General features: G+C 44.1%; 1 protein-coding gene and 1 long non-coding RNA gene across 5 annotated transcripts in view; one reads left to right on the forward strand and one right to left on the reverse strand.

Moving 5' to 3' along the window:
• The window catches only part of TENM3 (teneurin transmembrane protein 3), a 620275-nt gene that overhangs the window by 70765 nt on the left and 530991 nt on the right, over positions 1–18519 (forward strand). For 3 of the 4 annotated variants that reach the window (XM_053916509.2, XM_053916511.1, XM_053916512.2), the window contains exon 1: positions 8215–8340. The exons of the other annotated variant lie outside the window; for it this stretch is intronic. The gene's annotated coding sequence lies outside the window, so the exon portion shown is untranslated. Of the gene's footprint in view, positions 1–8214; positions 8341–18519 lie in introns of those variants that run through there. 4 annotated transcript variants of the gene reach the window in all.
• On the reverse strand, positions 6649–8156 carry LOC123479977 (uncharacterized). The gene is made up of 3 exons (XR_006655817.3): positions 7637–8156; positions 7300–7442; positions 6649–7130 (listed from the first exon to the last, which is right to left on the reverse strand). It is a non-coding gene; the product is annotated as an uncharacterized lncRNA (long non-coding RNA).

Consider the following 18519-nt stretch of genomic DNA (forward strand, 5'->3'; position numbering starts at 1 on the left):
GGTTGTTGTCCAGGTGATGGAAGGGTAGGGATTAAGCTGGATTTTCTACCGGGTCAGTTTACAGAGTAAATTCTGAAAGGGCTGAGCAGATGATTTACATTTTGGAGCTCTATCATTAAAATTATGGAGAGTCGTACATAGTCTAAGGATTTTAACATATACCTAGCGGGTCACCCACACCCACTTGGGTGTTTTAGTCCTCAGGAACTCCATTTACTTGACACATATGGTTTTGTCTGATTCTCTAACCTATCATGATACCTCAAGCAAAACAACTGATGTCATTCAGTAAAGAGTGAGGATCCATTAAAGAGAAGCCCATTATTACATGTTATATAATCTGCAATGCAAATGAGAACACTGTTTCAACATAAAATGGAAAAAAATCTGAAGGAGGCTAAAGTATTTTCTAAATCAAAAACAAACAAACAAAAAGCTACTGTTTCTCCTAAGATTTCTGAAAATTCTTCAAGGTATCAACCCCAAATTGTGGAGTAGCCTTTGTCTTCCCAACCTAAGGGTTCAAACTTCTCACCATGTGTAGAAAGACCTAGTAAGAGCAATCCCCCCTGCCCCCAGTACAGTGTTGTGTTAAAGTATATTTCGCTGTTTGTTCAGCTAATTCTTATGCTTCTCCAATTTTACTGGATGTGATGTTTTTATTGGGATTCAGAGAAGCATAGCTAATAACATCAACAAGCTTTGTAATTTCTCACTGCCGGTTTTCTGCACAACGTACATTTTTGTCACTCAAACTGCACCATATTGCTTCAACAATTAATCTTAAAGCTCAGGCACAGGGGGACTTGAAAATGGACCCCTTCTTGAGATTTTGTGTTAAAAACAGAAAAGTTCCCATGAGTGAAGGGGGTACATTAGCTTCTATAGCCTCGGTCTCTCCCCCAAGTCTCACTCTTCTCCACCACCCGGCCCAAAAGGAATGAATTACATTTCTCTTCTTGTCCTTTAAATGAATAGCATAGTTTGGGTGAAATTATTGGGCAATTGCATGCCTTTTATGCAGATAATGCTATTTGATGAAAGCAGTGTTTTGATCTGCTAAGGATAATACAGACCCAGGGTTGGATTCATTGGTGAGAGTAAAGCTGTCTTCTGTGATAACTTCATCTCAGCATGAGGTCAGCCGGGGAAAACCGGGATGGGGGATTAAAAATGACACAGTCGGAGCAGTATTCAGTTCCCTGCTGGGCTTCTGGCTGCACACTATAGCTTATGTTTCTGATCTGTTATGGTATTGTCTGCCTTTCTCTCTCAGAGCGGAAAGAAATTGCTTAAAACTTTTCTTTTTTCAGCTAGAGGGATTAGTTCTGTGCAGCTTTTTTAATTAAAGAAACTGTATCTTTTTCAAGGCAATTTAAAGCTGCAAGGGAAAGACCATCAGCATCCCTAACTTAGTACTATCATCTGTAACAAAGTGTAAACTCTAAATTCGGTATTCCGAAATAAGGGAAAGGAGCTCTAGAATTCTGTTGTATTTCTAACCTTCCGTGACTGCTCCGGTCCCTAAATGAAGAATAGTAAATGCGTTATTTTGTATAAGTCCTGAAGATGATTCCCTAAGTAGTAACTTCCAGCGTCTTTGCCTTTTAGCTGAGCTGAGCTTGCTTAATTAAATCTTCATGATGATAGCGAAGTGCACTTGAAAAAAAGTAAGAGGAAATAGATTTGACTGCATACCCTATTCTTTACCCGGAGATCATTTTAAAACACTTCCATTCTACTGGAAGGGATAGCAGGGGAAATGTCTGCTTCGTATGGGCAGTTTGCATGGAAACAGTGCAAAGTACAACCTTATAGTGCTTTATCATAACGACCCTCTGCATTTGTGATCCACAGTCGTCATCTCTACTACTCGGAGGGGAGCAGGGACTGAATCTATCCAAAGTGATGATAAATTTGTTGGGACCTATACATTCGAGTACAATTTATAGCTCAATTTAACCCAGGTTAATGTTGAAAATCCTCAAATGTTTCAAAGAAGGCCCATATGGTTATCACTTTACAAAGCACGCAGGCTCTGCACTTGGGTTGCAACGTACACATCTCCATCTAAAGCCCATGCCGGATCAATTAGCAACAGTCCTCCCTGCGCAGACAGGAACAAACAGGGCTTGTTCGCCCAACGCCGGCCGAACCCTTCTCTTACAGAAATGAAGAAGCCGTCGTCTTAGGCTCTACACTTCTCACTGCGAAAAATCCTGAGGAAATTGGGAAAACAATAGGGTTCCATAAATAATGCCACATTAAATAGGAAATACTTAGGGTATCTGCATTTAATAGGTGCTTCCGCTACAAATGTTTCCACATTTCAGGAAGTGCTACAAAATCGGATGTTTTTTTACCTTTTCCCATTATTTTTGTCCATATTATATCTGCAAATTATGTTTTCTGAGAAAAGCCAACCAAGTTTGGAGGTGAATTGATGGGGCTTGATATCATGAGTAGAATTTTTAAACTATGTGCCATTAAAAAACTAATGGGCAGAAACGTCCAAAAGGGTATTTAATAAATTGTCTTTTCACAGTCAACTTTACTTATGATATATCCTTTTGTAGAAAGACAGAAAGAATGACGGAATTCAGTGACGGCATTAAGACATGGTATTCATGATTCACTCATTCATTCGGCAACTCCTTATCGAGCATCTTCTACGCAGCAGCTCTTTGTGCTAGAAGCAGCGGGTCCGAGGAGGCACAGGCCAGGCCATGGTGCCCGGGAGCTCGGAGCTGTTGGACGAGGCCCATGCAAAACAAAAGGCAGTGTGTGCCTGGAAGAGAAGGCAGAGGGAGGAGGCACTTCAAAGGGAGAAGGGGAGCATTACCGGGTGCTTCAGGGACTAGGGGCGCCAGAGGCTGCGAGCGCATCCCAGACGGAGGGAGGAGAGAAGAGGGCACTTCTGGGAAATGAGGACATATTTCTGGGTCTGATACTGATCGACAGTCACGTAGTGGCTTTGTTTTCACCTGTGCACAAGTGAACTTACAGACTGGATCCTGAAATGTCTAAAGGACACGGTATTATTGACAGAACTGTCCAGTGTCACTAATTTATGATAAATGTTGCCTCAGATAGTGTCCTCCTTAAATACATTATGTACTTATACCCCGAATGCTCTATATACTGTTGCCTTAATTATAGTACATATATTGCTTGCAAGGAAAGTTGCTTATAGAAAATAGGAGCTTTTAAAAGGCACTTCACGATAACTATTACAAAGGTCGTATCTTTGAGTATGGAATCGTTTGAAACATGCATGGAGTTAGATCAAAATTGAAAATGCCACATGTGACCAGTGCCTCTGTGTTCAAACTCCGTCAGAGACGTGGCTCTTTTATGAGGCTCAAGCAAAGCCAAGCCAGCAGTCGGGGCGTGGCCCACAGCTGTGTCTTCGCCAAAGGTCAGAGCCACGTGCAGGCCAGGGCCTGCAGCTGGACCCGAGCTAATGCCCTGGAGGGGCCCGGGCCCATTCGGAGGTCAGTTTGTCCCGTTGCCAGTTCATTGGGCAGCTCCACAGTGCCTGCGCATCGACAGAGGCCTGTCTTGCTTTAATTAAAGTAATGACAACGTATTTCCCACATCAAACAGCCATTTCACTTCAGGACTTTGTCAGTGATAAAACTAGAATATTTGTTTTACAGTTTCCATCAATGTAACAGCCAAGAGAAATAAGTTACTTGTTTTTGCAAGGGGAGGGGGATCCCCCCAACACCTGACAATAACTGTAGAGCTCCTTGAGAAACTTGTGTGTGAAAGTTCAGTGCTAGTGCTGCCAGTGGGTCCAGCAGATAGCTTGCTTTGTGCCAAGTGATGTGTTGAACCCCGTCCCCCAGGGCCTAGGGATGGGGTTCTCTTCTGTGACTAGCAGCCTTCAGCCTGTGTTTTAAGTGGTGCATCAGCTGGGAGGTAACCTCCTGTTGGACATACATAGATTACTGCCTTTCCTGGCCTTTCCAAGGGGCGGTCTGGAGGTCTGGGTGCCAGCCATTTCTCTCCTCCTCATCAGCGCCTAGAGCCCTTCGAGTGGTAGGGCGTGTGGCTCTTGATTTGGGGCCTACCCCCCAGCCCTGCCACTCTTTCCTCTGCTAGAGTGCATGCCACAAGAACCAAGGATACCTGTGAGGACCAACAGTGTCTAGGAGCCTCCTGGGAGAGCCTCCTGCCTGCCTGACCCTGACCCTGACCCTGACCCCGGTTCCACTTCTGCAAGACTGTAAAGCAGCCCCCTGCTACTCCCCCCAGGAGGGAGGTGAGGTGGGGACAGCTGCCACCCAGCTTCTTCACCTCCAGGCTGTGTCTGTAGGACAGGGGGAGCAAACTGACAGCCCCAAAGCAACAGCATCCAGGGGAAGGCACTTGTGATGCTGCCTAAAGGGGACATGCATTACCTTTGGGGAAGGGAGGATGCTCAGGTGAGGTGTTAATGGATGGTGATGATGGCCTTGACTTCAGGCAGAGGACCAGCCTCCGTCCCTCTCCCACTCACTGTAGTCCTGGTGGCTCAGTGAAGTCCTCCTACTGCCCCCCACCCCTCCACCCCGTTATTCTGATGGCCCACCCTGCTCTCTTCTTCCTCCCCAGCACCTTTGAGAGGTTGCATTTCCTGTTGGGGGGGGGGTGATGCTGCAGAGGAGCTCAGCAACATTTTTTTCGTTCTGGTGAACTGTATATCAGTGTGACAAGGGGGCCCACGGAAGAGCGATGCCACCAGCCGGCTCAGTCCCAATATCCCTCTTCACAACCCGGCAAAGGCACCGTCAGCGCTGGGCAGAGTTAGCGGTGAACAGCCAGAGGTTTGGAAAAGAAACAGCAACGTCTTGCATTTCTTCTCCGGCTCACTGGAGTTTTTACTGCAGCGGAGGACTCCGCATGAGCTCCGCTCCCTCCCCGCCCTCTCCTGACAACAGCTCAGCCAGGCAAAAAACCTGGTAGGCACGTAGCAAGCAGCCTCTGCTTTCCAGGGATGCATTGGGAGCAGAGAGCGTGGGCCACAGTTTGGCACTGCACACGTCAGCTTTTCTAACGGCTGCAAAGGATGGAACTTCTTTGTTCCGGAGGGGGGAAAAAACCCCGCGAAGCTCCAAACTTCACACACACAAACTGCCTGGATTGCGGGCGGGCTGCGCCCCTGACGCGCGGACAGTCGACAAGGGGCCCACCTGCGTGCTTCGTCCACTGGCGACGCTCGGCATGGAGGCCACAGAGCCCTGTGAACGAGTTCTCCAGGATTTGGTCCACATTGCACCCAATTAGTGTGACTGCTCAGCATCCCACAGTGAGAAACTTCGACTATCACGTAACAGCGAGCTGGGCTACAGAGAGGCTGCAAGATTTATTACCATTTCTAAATTTTATGAGTCCTATTGTTTCCTAGGCACGTCACCAGGGTTAGCTATAATGAGGGTTCTAGAAAAAGAGTTCAAAAGAAGGAACGTGCCACCCGCCGGGGCCCAACTCCCACCTGTTCTCCCTGCGGTTTCCTTTCCCCGCGTGGCCCGTTCAGGATGGGGCAGGGACTCTTTCTCTCTCCTGTGTTCCTAGACGGCAAAGTATGGACGAGCAAGGGAGCGTGTTCCTCAGACACTCAGAAAAGTTTTAACACTTCTCATGTTTTTGTGGGAACTGGGCCACAGACGTGATTTACCAAACACCCTTCAAGCTTCCTCATGGGCATCTGAGGGATGCTAATTTTAAGTCGTGTGTGTGTGATTGCTCTGTGTAGTAGGGGCATGCTTTCATGAGAGACGTTTGTCTTTTTTCCTTTAAGAAAATGAGAATGGCTAGAATGAGAAGGGGACAATAATCTGCCCCACTACCTTACTTTTTCCACTGTGAAATGCACCCACCCGGGAAGGAGGCAGATCTGGCCCGGGGCCCTCTAGCGTCCTTCGGCTGTCACGTGCCTGCGGAGCTGGCCGCCCCGGCTGTCCGGAGCGGGGTCCCGTTGCTCAGGTGTCACGCAGCAGTGTGCTGGGTCACTTCAGCAACTTTGGGAACTCAGATTGTGTGACTGGGCACACTCGTTCAAGTTCGGGGATTCTCCTGGTCGGCTCCACCCCAAACTTTGGAGACATTCTAGCATAAAGGCTCAGAGCTTCCTTTCCGAGGAGAGGAGGCACTGTTCCTCGTTCTCCAGCGCTCAGTCTGCACGTAGATACAAATGCAAGTGTTTTTCCTTCTGCCTGAGGGATGGGGTCTTTCAGTGCCCACCGGGGTGGGATCCCCTGCTCTAAAGTTGGGGGTGGGAAGTGGAATAAGAAGGCTCAGAGCACACTAGTCCCTCTGCCACACTTCCAAGTTCAAGTGTGCAGTGGCCCCCGGCACTGACTCTCAGCTACACTCAGGGGTGCGCTCCGCGCCCCATTAGGGGCCACCCGAGCTAGTCCGCGGGAAGCACGTGCGCCCCAGCCCGGCCGCAGCCATGGCCTAGAACAGAAAGTTGCCCGCAGATTCCAGGGGTAGAAGAGCCAGAGCGTGGTCCCAGGAAGGTTGAGGGGTGGGTGTTCCAAAATTCCGGAGCATCCGGGACGTCTAGCTACCCTGATGGGCATTCCTCACACTAGGGCGCGGGCGCTTGGGAGCTGGGACGCCGAACGTGAGTAGAAAGTAACAGCGTCTTGTGGAGAGCAGTAAACTTTTATTTCCTCCCCCCGACAAGTAAAGGTAGGGAAGGTTAGAGTGAGGGTGGTATTCAGCTGCTAATGAGAGAGAGAGAGAGAGAGAGAGAGAGAAGAAGGGGAGGAGGGAGAGGGAGGGAGGCTGGGTTGGAGTGTTTAGTGGATTCCAGAATTCGCCCACTGGCAGGTGCGCGCGCGTTGCAGGTCCTCAAGCTTAAACCGGAGGGCAGACACTCGGTCTGCGACATTGCCGGGTTGGGGCTTGTTAAGGAAGTCTGAGTATTTGGAGTCCCCTCCCCCGTCCGAAGGTCATTGGAGCTTTTCAGTCTCTGAGGAGAGGACACCGTGGAAGGGAAGGCGCAGGTCACTTTCACAGGCTGCGTAAAGGACAGGCCGCCCGCCGGGGGTGGAAATCCTTAATTATACCCTTCCGCCTCGGAATCCATCTTCCCGGCAGTGTCTTGCACTGCCACCTCCTCGGGGGACTCAGCTGACCTGAAATGCCCACCCGAGGGAAGATGAAGAAAAGTAGTTTTCTAAGAAGGTTAGAGGTTTGATTACACACACAAGTGTTTCCACTTAGGTCCAAAGCAATTACCCGCCCCCTCCCCCTGCGCCTCCTCCCGCCCCGGGAGATGAAAAGGACAGACCCCCACGCACGTACCCGCGCGCTGTGTCGGTGCGTGTGGATTTCGAATGGCGCTGCAAGTTCATTACTGTTTGCAATCAGCTGCGGGCAGACCCTCATCCGAGCCCAAAGGCGGCAAGAGCCATTCATCAGCGTGAAGTGTTATTCACGGATGACCCCTAAATCGCGGCGAGAGTGGCGGAGGCACTGATTGGCCACAGCGGGGGAGCCTCCGCGCCTTCCCGAACCGCGGAGGCCGGGAGGAGGGAGGGGCTGCGAACGTGGTTCAGTCCGGCAAATCCCATTTGACAGAAAAAGGCAGTAAACGGGAAATCTCTCTTTTTGAATAAAAAAAAGAGAAGAAATAAAGTACCTGTCATCTTGACAAGTTGCGGAGTGGAGGAGGCAAGGATTATAAATGATCGCAGCCGGTCCAGCTCGCCCTGGGATTGGGCTCTCCCGCGATCCGCGCGGGGGAAGCGCATGGTAGGCTCCTCTCCTCTCCTCGCCTCGCTCCCACACTCACTCACACGGACACGTGTACGCGCGCCCGGCTCGGGCACACTCGGCCGGCGCGTCCCCCGCCACACACCGAAGGTCCTGGATGCTGCTCCCTGGCAGGGCGCCCTGCTCGCCTCCTCACTTTTCCCTCTTCCTCCTCCCTCGCCGTCTCCATCCTCCCGCTCCCGGGCCGAGAACCGAAAACTCTGGCCCGGCCTCGGCAGCCGGCGGCCAAGGAGGCGGCTGGAGGGGCTGGCGGGAAGGGAGAGGGGGAGAGCGCGGGGGAGAAAAAGAAAGTGAACTCATTGGCGCTCGGCGCGCAGCCCTCCCCTCGCGTCCCTCGCCCGCCGCTGCCTGGCGGTGGGCACGGAAGGAAGTTGTAACACTTGCTGTTCTCTCCCCTCCCCTCACCGCCCCCCCCCCCCCCCCGCCCAGCCCCACTCCGCTCCCTCTGCGGGGCCCCCTCCTCTGCGCCCGGCTCCTTTGAATTTGGCCAAGTGCTGTGTGTGCGCGCTGCTCCGTGGACGCAGCGGCTGCGGCCCGGTGGCGAGCTGGAGGCGCGGGTGAGCCAGCGCGGTAAGTGCGGCGCGGCCGCCGGCGCGTCCTCCTTCCTTTCGGGGGTCCTAGTGCCCCGGCCCTGGCGCTGGGAGCTGGAAGGCGGGTGCTGGGAGCGGGCAGCGGCCAGCTGGGACGGCGGCGCTTTCCCGGAGCTGCTCTGGGAGGAGGCTGCAAGTTGGCCAGTTCTGGTGGCCCAGAAGCATCTCCCCGGTGCGCAGCCTCTCCGGGTCTGGCCTCCGGTCCCCAGCCTCCGTGTCCCCGCCCCTCCCACGCATCTGACACCTCTGGCTGCTTGCTCAGGTGGGAACTTTGCCGGGGCCTCCAGCCCAGGCAGCAAGGCACTACCCAGGTTCCCACCGGCTCCCGGGTTCCCCGAGAGAGGCAGCTCAGAGGCTGGGTGCTCAGTGGGGGTGGGGAGCCCAGCCGCTCTTGCTCTGATCTGGGTGATCCCCAGTTTTGTGGTGGGGCGCCGCGTCCTTTGAGAAGGTGTCTGAAAGGATCTTGCGGGGAGTCCAGCAGTCAGGCAGCCCCAGGTTGCCACCACTTTCCCAGGAAGTGGAAGCCTGGCTCCTCCAAGTACCGGGGCGCCAAGTTGGGAAGGAGTGAAGGAAGGCGATCCGAGGGCCGGGGTGGCGTGTGGACTGGTGTATTTCGGCTGAAACTTGATCTGGGAACTCTGGTTTGGGCTGGAAACAGACAGATATCCTGAACGGGGCATTTACAAAGTCACAGATTTACGAGCCTGCAACCCAGGCGAAGTCTGTATCGTGTTTTACAGCCGATTGGAAGGAGCATCACAACATTTTAGATTAGAGGGGGTTAGGCGTGATCTCTGCTGAACACCTTATTGTGCAGTTTGGATTCCATCCTTAGTGCCTCACCTTTAAGGCAGTTGGAATGGTAACCTGCTACTAATTTTTATTACCTATAAAGAGTAACAACTAATTCTATTGCGTAATCCAGCAAATTCATTTGTTTGCTGAAGCCATTATAATTTGAAGTGAGATAAAAGTTCCCAGGTACTTTTGGGTAAGAGCCACGGAAGTCGGAGAGTGAGCGCTGTCCACGCACTTTGCGCAGGGCCCCGGGAGCTGGGGCCCACCAGAACAGGGCCGCCTCTTCATAAGACTCTTATCTTCTGACCATGTGTTTGTCAAACATTGTAGACTCCGGCCGAACCCACTGGGTGGTCTTTTCGCTGCAAATAGAAATATGTTCGGCATTACCTTTCCCTTCTGTTGTCAGGAGGGGGAAAAAAGAAAGACAGGACTGGAACCTTTGGAAAGCTTGCAAGAGTACTCCCAAAGATGGTATTGGGACTGGACAGAACTCGGGCATTGCCTTACTGCAGTGAATTTGTTTCAGATATAAAGCCCCCACCCCTGCCTCTCAATTGCCGACCTGCACAAGAGTTTGCAGTTTTTCTGGCATATTAGCAGCAGAGTTTAGAATCCAGTAACTGTGTAATTAAAATTCATTCTAGATTTTACTATTTTAGTTGAAACAAAAAGATTTTACACATACACCAACAATCTTGCTGCTTGCATGTCTTAATACATTTTAATTACCTAAAACTTCTACTTTGTGTTTCTTAACATATGAAATTCTTATAAGAGCCTTGAAACTTTCGATTTGTGATGCTACATGCAGAGCAAATATTTAGTTCTTGCTCTAGGAGTGAGAGGTTAGTTCAGAAATAAGACTTGCTAATCCCACTTTGAAATGACACAGCATTCACAAATTGTTCCTAAATTCTTCAAAGATAGGGGTTTATAATGAGTTTAGTTATTCTATTGTGTATTTCAGGATTGTATCTCTCTTCCTCTTGCATTTTCCTTAACAATCTTGCCTTTTTTCTCACCTGAATTTTAGTACTCCTCTTACTCAAAGGTACTTTTTTCCCTACTTTATTTATGATAATTTAAAAAGAATATATCTTATGTGAAAAAATAGTTTATTTGAGTAAAGCAAATATATTTTTACATATACTACACAATTTATATGAAAAATGAATTGATATGCTAATAACTGTGCCAGTCTTTATAAATTTGGAAAATATATTAATAGCTTGTGCCAATAGCATTAATGATTGCACCCACAGACAAAGAATACTGATCCTAATGAGGATTGTTTGAGTGTTTAAAATAAAGCAGATAAGTTTATAGTAAAATTGTGACTAGTAGTTGTTTTTCCATATTGAGTCATTTTGCACGATTTGTTTATTTTCTAGAAAGAAATATTTTAGGTAAATTACAGAGGCTTTTCTTACTATGATCTTGTAGGCGTGTCTGAGTCCTTGGTTAGAAAAGGGAAACCTGCTTTATTAGGGTGAAGACAAAGAAAGATAAGGATGCTTACCTTTGAATAGAAAAAAGAACATCAATAAAGTGAAAAGTTTTACATTTAATCAAAAAGAAAACCTAGCCGAACAGGAATAATCCAGTTATCAAGTCCAAGCTAGTCTTTCTTAGCTTTGCTTCTGTGAGCCAAGAGTAATTATTCTCTTTGTAAAGAGTCAAGCAAGTAAGAAACCAGGCAGACGTGTATGGCTATCGTTGTGAGCAGAACCACCTACCCGAAATACTTGATCAACTTTGAGCTTGAACAAAAAAAATGATGTTTTTGTAGTAGCTGTGAAAGTACGTTTGCAAATGCTGAAGTTTATCCCACCTAGAATGGTCCTGGGAAATAAGTCGAGAAGACGGTCATAATCTGATAGAAAAACTCCATAAAGACAACTTTATTAGTTTATTAGTATTGACTCTATTAATAAACGTATTACCTCCTCTCTATTAAACTTAACTTCACCCTTTAAAAATTTGATTTCTGGGTGGCCGAGGAATGCCACCAAGGTATTATTGTTAGAGGTACGTGAATCAGCATGTTCGGCAGCATGAATGAATGTCTGCCTGCCCGTTTCTTGAAGATGCTATGGAAACTTGCTAAGCATCTCCAGTTGCAGGTCACTTACGTACCCAGTGTTTCCTCTGCTAGTCAGATGTCCACTTGGACTTTTGAACATATTTTTGCTATCCAACTTTTACTCTGACCCACAACCAAGTACGCATCCCTTTGAATTTTTCAGTTAAAGTCAGTGTTCGTGTTTGTGGTATAAAGTGGAAGGCTAGCTCCAGAGAGGAATCGAATGTACATTCAGAATGAAATAGTCCTGTCAGAAGAGCTAGTACAATAATGCAGTGCTACCTCCAAGTTTCAACAACTAGGGCTTCAAAATTAGGACATATTTAAAACCTGATTTTGGAGATATCATCAGCTGTTTTTAAAGTCCTGATGGACATTTTGTGCTTAGAAAAAAATACTTCTTAGTTTCAAAGCTGATTAATTGTTGTGTCTTATAAAAACTGATTTATTTCATACTTTTTATTCCAAGCATTACCATTATGAAGCTCTCTTGCTAACTGAGATTAATGTTTCTGAGCAAAGAAGTGGTTTGGAGGGCTGCATTCATTTTAAGTGCTGTTGTAATCAATTTTAGACACAGCATTCCACAATGGATCAGTTTGCATCCAAACCTGCCTTATTATGTAGAATTAACTTGTTGGTGATTGATAGTAATACTTCTCCATCTTGAGAAGTCATTTGTTTCCAAACAAGTGTGATGGCTTGTGAGAGTTTCAAAATATTGCTTCTCATAATTAAAACCTCCTTTTGGGGACTTAATTTGAACTTCCTCTCAGAATTATGTAAAGCACAAGAAATCCATTCATTAATACATTTTCAACTGAAATAGCCCTTCCCCCCCCCCAAATACTCAATGCCTCAAGGTGTATTTTCTTGCTCTTCAAAGGGTTTTATGGTCCTTTGAGTGATAAATGCTAAACATATATCTAGGGTTTTTTTTTCCTTTTTTGTTTATGTCCACGGTCTGGTTTAGTCTTTTGAGGATTTCTTAGACTTACAGCTCTGTATCTTGTGCATGAGTTAGTAACATTACTTCCTCACGTGGTAGGCATAATGCTGATAATGAAAGGTAATGCATGTGGAGGTAATTCTGTGCCCTCTTTGGAAATCTGGAGAGATATGGTGAATATTCTTACCCTCCTGTGATATCTGCGTGTGCTCCTTAGCTGTGTCTGGCGGGCCTCAGCTGAATTGCCTGACGGACCACGCACGTTCTTATTTCCTTTGGCTTTGGTCCCTATTGCATTGCTTCCTGTGATGCATGCTTGTAGTCTCAATAAAATGAAATATTAAAAGTGTAGAATGTAAGATTAATATAGGTAATACCCTAATATAGCTCTGGTACAAAGGTTTTTAAATACAGATGTGACGGCTTTATAGAACATATAAAGTTCCCTCAGTGGCCATGTTCTTTGCTTTCAGGAAAAACAAAACTTGGTAGGATCTGTGTTCATTATTATTTTAATTTTCTTCTCTGCAATGATAGGTTATTTACACTGACTTAGTGTTTCTTCTGGTTAAAAACATCCATGTAAAACAGATCTGAATGCTAAAATAAGGCAACTTAAAATGCCATTTTCAAAGCATCATTTTAGCCAAACTTTAGAATATAAACTATCAAAACACAAACATGTTCTATGACATATATGTGTGAGTATATATGTGACTATATATGTGTGTATATATATGTCATGTAGCACACTACAATAGGATATATTCATTTGAAAGAATTTTGGTAATTTTTAAAATAGTTTTGATTAAATAACTCAGGTGACTTGGAAGTTAGAATAGTTACATAGTATTCTTGTAAAAAATAGTAATCTACTCAAATCCACTTCTCTCCACTTCAAGTAAGTCACTGTGCAAATTAAGTCAGAACATACTGCTAAGTAATATGAGCAAATGATGGAGACCATATCATGCAATGTATCATATAATAATAATAAAAGAAAACTTCCTGCCCTGTGGATACTCTTGCAGTCGTAGAAGAGCTAGGGCTGGCGGAGCACTGAGTCTTCCAGCAAGTCAGTGGCAGGTGGCAGTCTTAACTGAGCCGGCTCAGGGACATTGTAGCTGCTTGCAATGTGCTGGGAAGCAATGTGGAGTTCAGTGTCCTATCCCCAAACTGTGGCTGCACCCTTGTTTGTAAGTTAAGGAGTTGGTAATCACTTATGGGGATGTGGCAGTTTCAAAAATAATTTCCCCATATTGATAGTCTTCTGGCTCACTCTGGCGCATGCAAAAAAGAGATTATTAATCCCTTTTGGAAACAAGTGTTTTGAGAATCCCTAGTGCATACATATGCAAACTTGTATTTTCATATTCAATTATCTGAAAGTTACTCTGGGATGCTGTTTGTTGATAAAGTATTTTCAAATATCGTGGAATACCTTTGCTTCTATTAGAGAATTTGGGGATGACGTGATTTAGTTGGCCGCAGGGCGGGCTCATATTATTTCATAGTAATCAGCTACAGTGTAACTGGGTCTACTGGGTCTCTGCCTCAGAACTGGAAGGAGATGGAGAAGGAAGTAGAGGAGAGGAAGAAGAGAGAATGTGAATTGTCTTTTACAAAGAGCGATGGTCCTTTGGGCATTTTCCGTGTGTAGCTGTATGTTTGGTAGGAAAAGCAGCTAGAAAGGGCACATGTGGTCTTTTAAGTTAATCGGGTAAGTACAGAAGGAAATTAACTTCTGATTTTTTTCACTTTAAAGGATCTGCATTTTAGGTCCCTGCATGCAAATATATATGGCATCAGATTTTTTAAAAATCATCAAATAAATTCTATATATTATATATGGTTCTTCATATTGATGGAAAAAATATAGTAACAGCTCTATTTTCCAGGTATACTTTATTGTATATGGGACTGAACGCCTTATAACATAATTTTATAATCATAAATTTTATTAAGAGACTTAAAAACTCCAATTAAGTTAAAAGATCATTAGGAAGTATCTTACAAGGTTACTTATCTTTGAAGATAAGGGTCATAATCAATACATGTTCATCATTCTGTCATTTCTTCGATTATTAGTTACACTTGCCAGAATTCTTGGGATAATTCCTCTTCAGATTGCGTCATGTAGAAAGAAGTATCAGCGTGGTGGTGGCTGCGTTCCCTCAGTCAGGGTCCGAAGCACTTCCAAGGAGTAGGTAGAGGTGTAGAGGTGAGTCTGTGGTCCCTGCTTTCCCCAGGCAGAAAACAAAAAGCTCTCCCTCTATTGGAACGGAGTGTTTCATCTTGAGTTAATATTTTATGATTAGAATTGTGGACTCCTGAACCATGTAAGGACGTGGGGCATTTTGCTACCTTGGACCTTCCCAAAGAAAAGCACCTTCCTTCCCCCAGAGCAACCCCAGCTGTCCACTGTGCCCAGCATTCGGCTAGTGTACTGGCATTTGGCACGGTAGACCCAGTGTCCCTGAAGTGGTCTCCCTGTTCTTGGACTCCACGCTGACCGGTATGTTCGGAAGAGAGTGATGGAACAGGATTGAATCTACTTTAATGTCATTTAAAACGAGAAATGTAGGAAGTGTTTTAAGGGGTTTGTATGAAGCCCATGCAGATTTGTGAATATTGGGATATGTTATTTCGGTAATTATAAAAGTGAACCTATGGAAAAGTATATTTATTGTTTATTCTGTCTAGCAAATTCTCTTTTAAAGTATAATATCTATACTGATGCTTCTATTGGAGGGTTTGAAATTTGTCAACATGTAGGTGGAAAAATTGGCAAGGGACAATTCTTTTAATAGCTCTTTTTTAAAAAAGCTGGCACAGGGCTTGTCATTTAAAATAATTATAAAAACCAGAAGAAGACAGCTGTAAGGTTTTTTTTTTTCAGAATTTACAAAAACTTTCAGCTAAAGAAAGCTGTCATTCCTATAGTTCTTAAAGAACAAATCTGGGACTTTTGTTCCTCTGAAGAACAAAAACAACAGAAAGCATCCTGAAGAGTGTCATTCCATTTTTCTGTATTTATAAGCAAAAATGAAATGAACAGTTCAAAATGTAAATTTTTCTCTTGCATTTTGTGTAATGAGAACAATACAATAGGCAATAATACTGCAAATAGTAATTAATCTAGTAATTTAAAGAAATATGGAAAAGTGACTCACTATAATATCATAAAGGAATAAAAGCTATAGGATAAACAAGCATATTTTGTCTCTTCTCGTCACAAAATAGGGCATTAATAGCAATTGGAGAATGTCTTGACACAATCAAAGTAGCTGAAATGTTAATCCTCTTCGTGTTTACTAATACTTTCAGAAATATTCTAAAAGAATTAGAAAGCTTTTGAAAATAGCCAGACCTCCTAGGAAGGAGAGAAAATGTTTGTTGCCTTACAAAGCTGTTGATGAATTTGGGCTCAGAAAGGGGTGAATGTTGAAGAAAACTTCTGCCAGTTTGTTTTTCTGAAAATTAAAACTGAACAGATATTTTCCAGCTCTGCTGTGTCTCTAAGTTGGTATTTCTACTCTGAGTGAATTTTTAATTTGTCTTTCTCCCATGAGGGTGGGAGCATATTTAGCATTTTAAAGTTTCCAATTTAAACAAAAATGAAAGTTATTACTTGTAGGTAAATTGTACTTGTCAAACCAGAATCAACTCCTCACTTCTTATGCTTCTGTATACCTTTTTCTTGTCAATTTGAATGGAACACCCTATTCTGTGTTTTCCGTGATTGGAAAATTAAATAAACAAAATTCTTCCTTAGCGATTACTTTTGTCCTAGAATACGCAATCTCTAAATCAGACTCTAGCATTATAACAAAATTTGCAGACAGTGTTGGCATTTATGTTGATTTGCCAGTAAAAAAATTTTTTTCTTTAGTTGTTATTAATTTTAAAAATTACTTGTGTGGCAGGGACTTTGAATCAATACTTCACTAAAGATAAAATACTTCTTTAATGTTTTCTGTGCTGTGTGTTGATTTTGATGTAATTTTCTATATTGTTTCAACCTGTGCTATATTAAGTGATATAGCATATGCATAGTGTGATAACTTTAAAGAAAAATAAATCATTGCAAAGGATATCATTATGAAATTAAATTTATTTTTAATTTCTGCAAGGAAGGATCTGAAGCACAATATATTGTAGCTGAAAATGCAGTCTCAAACAGAAAAGTCCTCATTTTATATCTTTTCAAATTTAAACAGTATTTTACTAAGGATGTGTACGAATAAACAGAATCATTTAAATTATTTGCACTTGTAACTTTTATCTTTTATATCTTCCCACTAATGAAAACTTCAGAGTTTTTTTTGAATGGATAATATGCTCTATAGTCCATAATTAAGAAATTTTAAAATATTAGTAATGAAACATACACTAATGTTGATTTAAGTTTTTAAAGAAACCTAAAAGGAATGAAGATGATTAGGTAAATCTAGAAGTCATAAAAATGATTTAATGAATATCCCCCCTTACATAACCTTAACACTTGGAAAATTACACATTAATATTTATATAGCTAATCAAAGAGTTATTTATTACAAAAATGAAAGATGAGTGGTGTATTTACATTACTATCCTTAAGCCACACAGCATTAGTACATTTGTAAAACAAATGTTACATTTTAAGATACATTATTTATTGATATTCTGGCTTAAAGTAATCTCAGTAAAATTCATGTAATCATGCATTTGATTTAAGTGAGTTCCTAGCCAGCTAGGTCAACCCTTAGCCAGTGGAGCCTTGGCAGGCGTCTCACCCCTTTTTCTTCAAGTTCCATGTGAAACCTGTACCTTCCAGCAAGAGAGTTGGACTCTGCTGTGCAGGGGTGGGATGTCTCTGACAAAGGAGGGGCGAAGGCAGGGCCGATTCGTTGGCGTGCCATCAGAGAACGCTCACAGCATCTGCTGAAAGTGGCTGTCGAGAACTGTACTGCACTTCAGTGGGGATGTTCGCATGTCAAGTTTAGTGAATTTTATACTTACCCATCAGCGAAGAGTGATGGGAATTAAAACAAGCATTATCGTAGCATGTATTTCATTTAAATGTGGTATAAGGTGTGTAAATTGATTGTGTAACTGCCACCTGAGCTTTGAAAAGGCTGCAGTTTACCTTGAAAATCTTAAATACTGAAGAAAGCAGTGTTAGTAGTTCTCAGCCTTGGAAATTGTTATGAATTAGGCCTCTTAGGGACTGATTTAGTTTTTATTGTTTTGTTTTTACCTTTTAAAAAAAATCTTAGCTTTTAAGGTAATTTTTATTATTTAATTTGAAGTCTGGAACATAAATATTTGATTTAGGAATAGATATAAATTATTAGTGCACGTTATACATTTTTCTCCTCAAAGGGAAGTGTCACACAGTTTTCTGGGTGAGACTCTGGTTCTTTTAGGATTAAAAATCATGGGTGTAAATGGCTAATTTTGGTGGAAGAGTGTTAGGTAGATTTTTAGTCCTCGTTGTTACTTTTACAAGAATAACGCATTGGGAATAGAAGCTTTGTGGATAAGCCGCCACTCTTTGATGAAGGGTTGTATATTCTCCCCTAAATCTGTGATCCCAGAATCTATTGGACAATAGTTTTATCAAGTAGCACTACACTAGCTTGGCCATCATTTCATTTCCTTTGAAAAGTTAATTGGTTCCTTTCCTGAATCTAATATTTATATAGAATTTTGGTGTAAATATGTGAGGTCTGTCCAAAAAAAGCCCAGCCATTATTAACATAACAAGAACAGTGTGCAGCGTGGATATAACCTGGCAGCCAAGGAGGGGGGACTGGAATGTGCGTGTGTGAACAATGACGACTTCACTGTACTAGTCAGTGGGGGCGGTAGACGCCATTGAGTGAGCGTGTGTACTGTGTGGCTGTCACGTTCACAATAATGGAGCGAGTAGAGCAATGAATCTGCATCAAATTTTGTGGTAAGCTTGAACATTCGTCCGTGGAAACTACTCTGATGATTCAGAAGGCTTTCCGGAGGATGCAGTGAGTAACTGGCAGCTTCGTCACGACAGCGTGCCCACTCATGCATCATGTCTCGCACAGCGTTTTTTGGAAACACATTGAATCACCTAGGTGACTCATCACCCCTACAGCCCAGATTTGGTGCTCTGTGACTTCTGGCTTTTCCCAAAGCTAAAATCACCTTTGAAAGGAAAGAGATTTCAGGCCAACGATGAGATTCAGGAAAACACCGTGAGGTAGGTGATGGCAGTTCCAAGAAAGGATTTTGCAGAGTGTTTTGAACAGTGGAAGAGATGGGGAGAACTGTGTGAGGTCCCAAGGTGCCTACTCTGAAGGGGACTG

The sequence above is a fragment of the Desmodus rotundus genome, chromosome 13, assembly GCF_022682495.2.
Source record: "Desmodus rotundus isolate HL8 chromosome 13, HLdesRot8A.1, whole genome shotgun sequence".
NCBI classification, from domain to species: domain Eukaryota; kingdom Metazoa; phylum Chordata; class Mammalia; order Chiroptera; family Phyllostomidae; genus Desmodus; species Desmodus rotundus.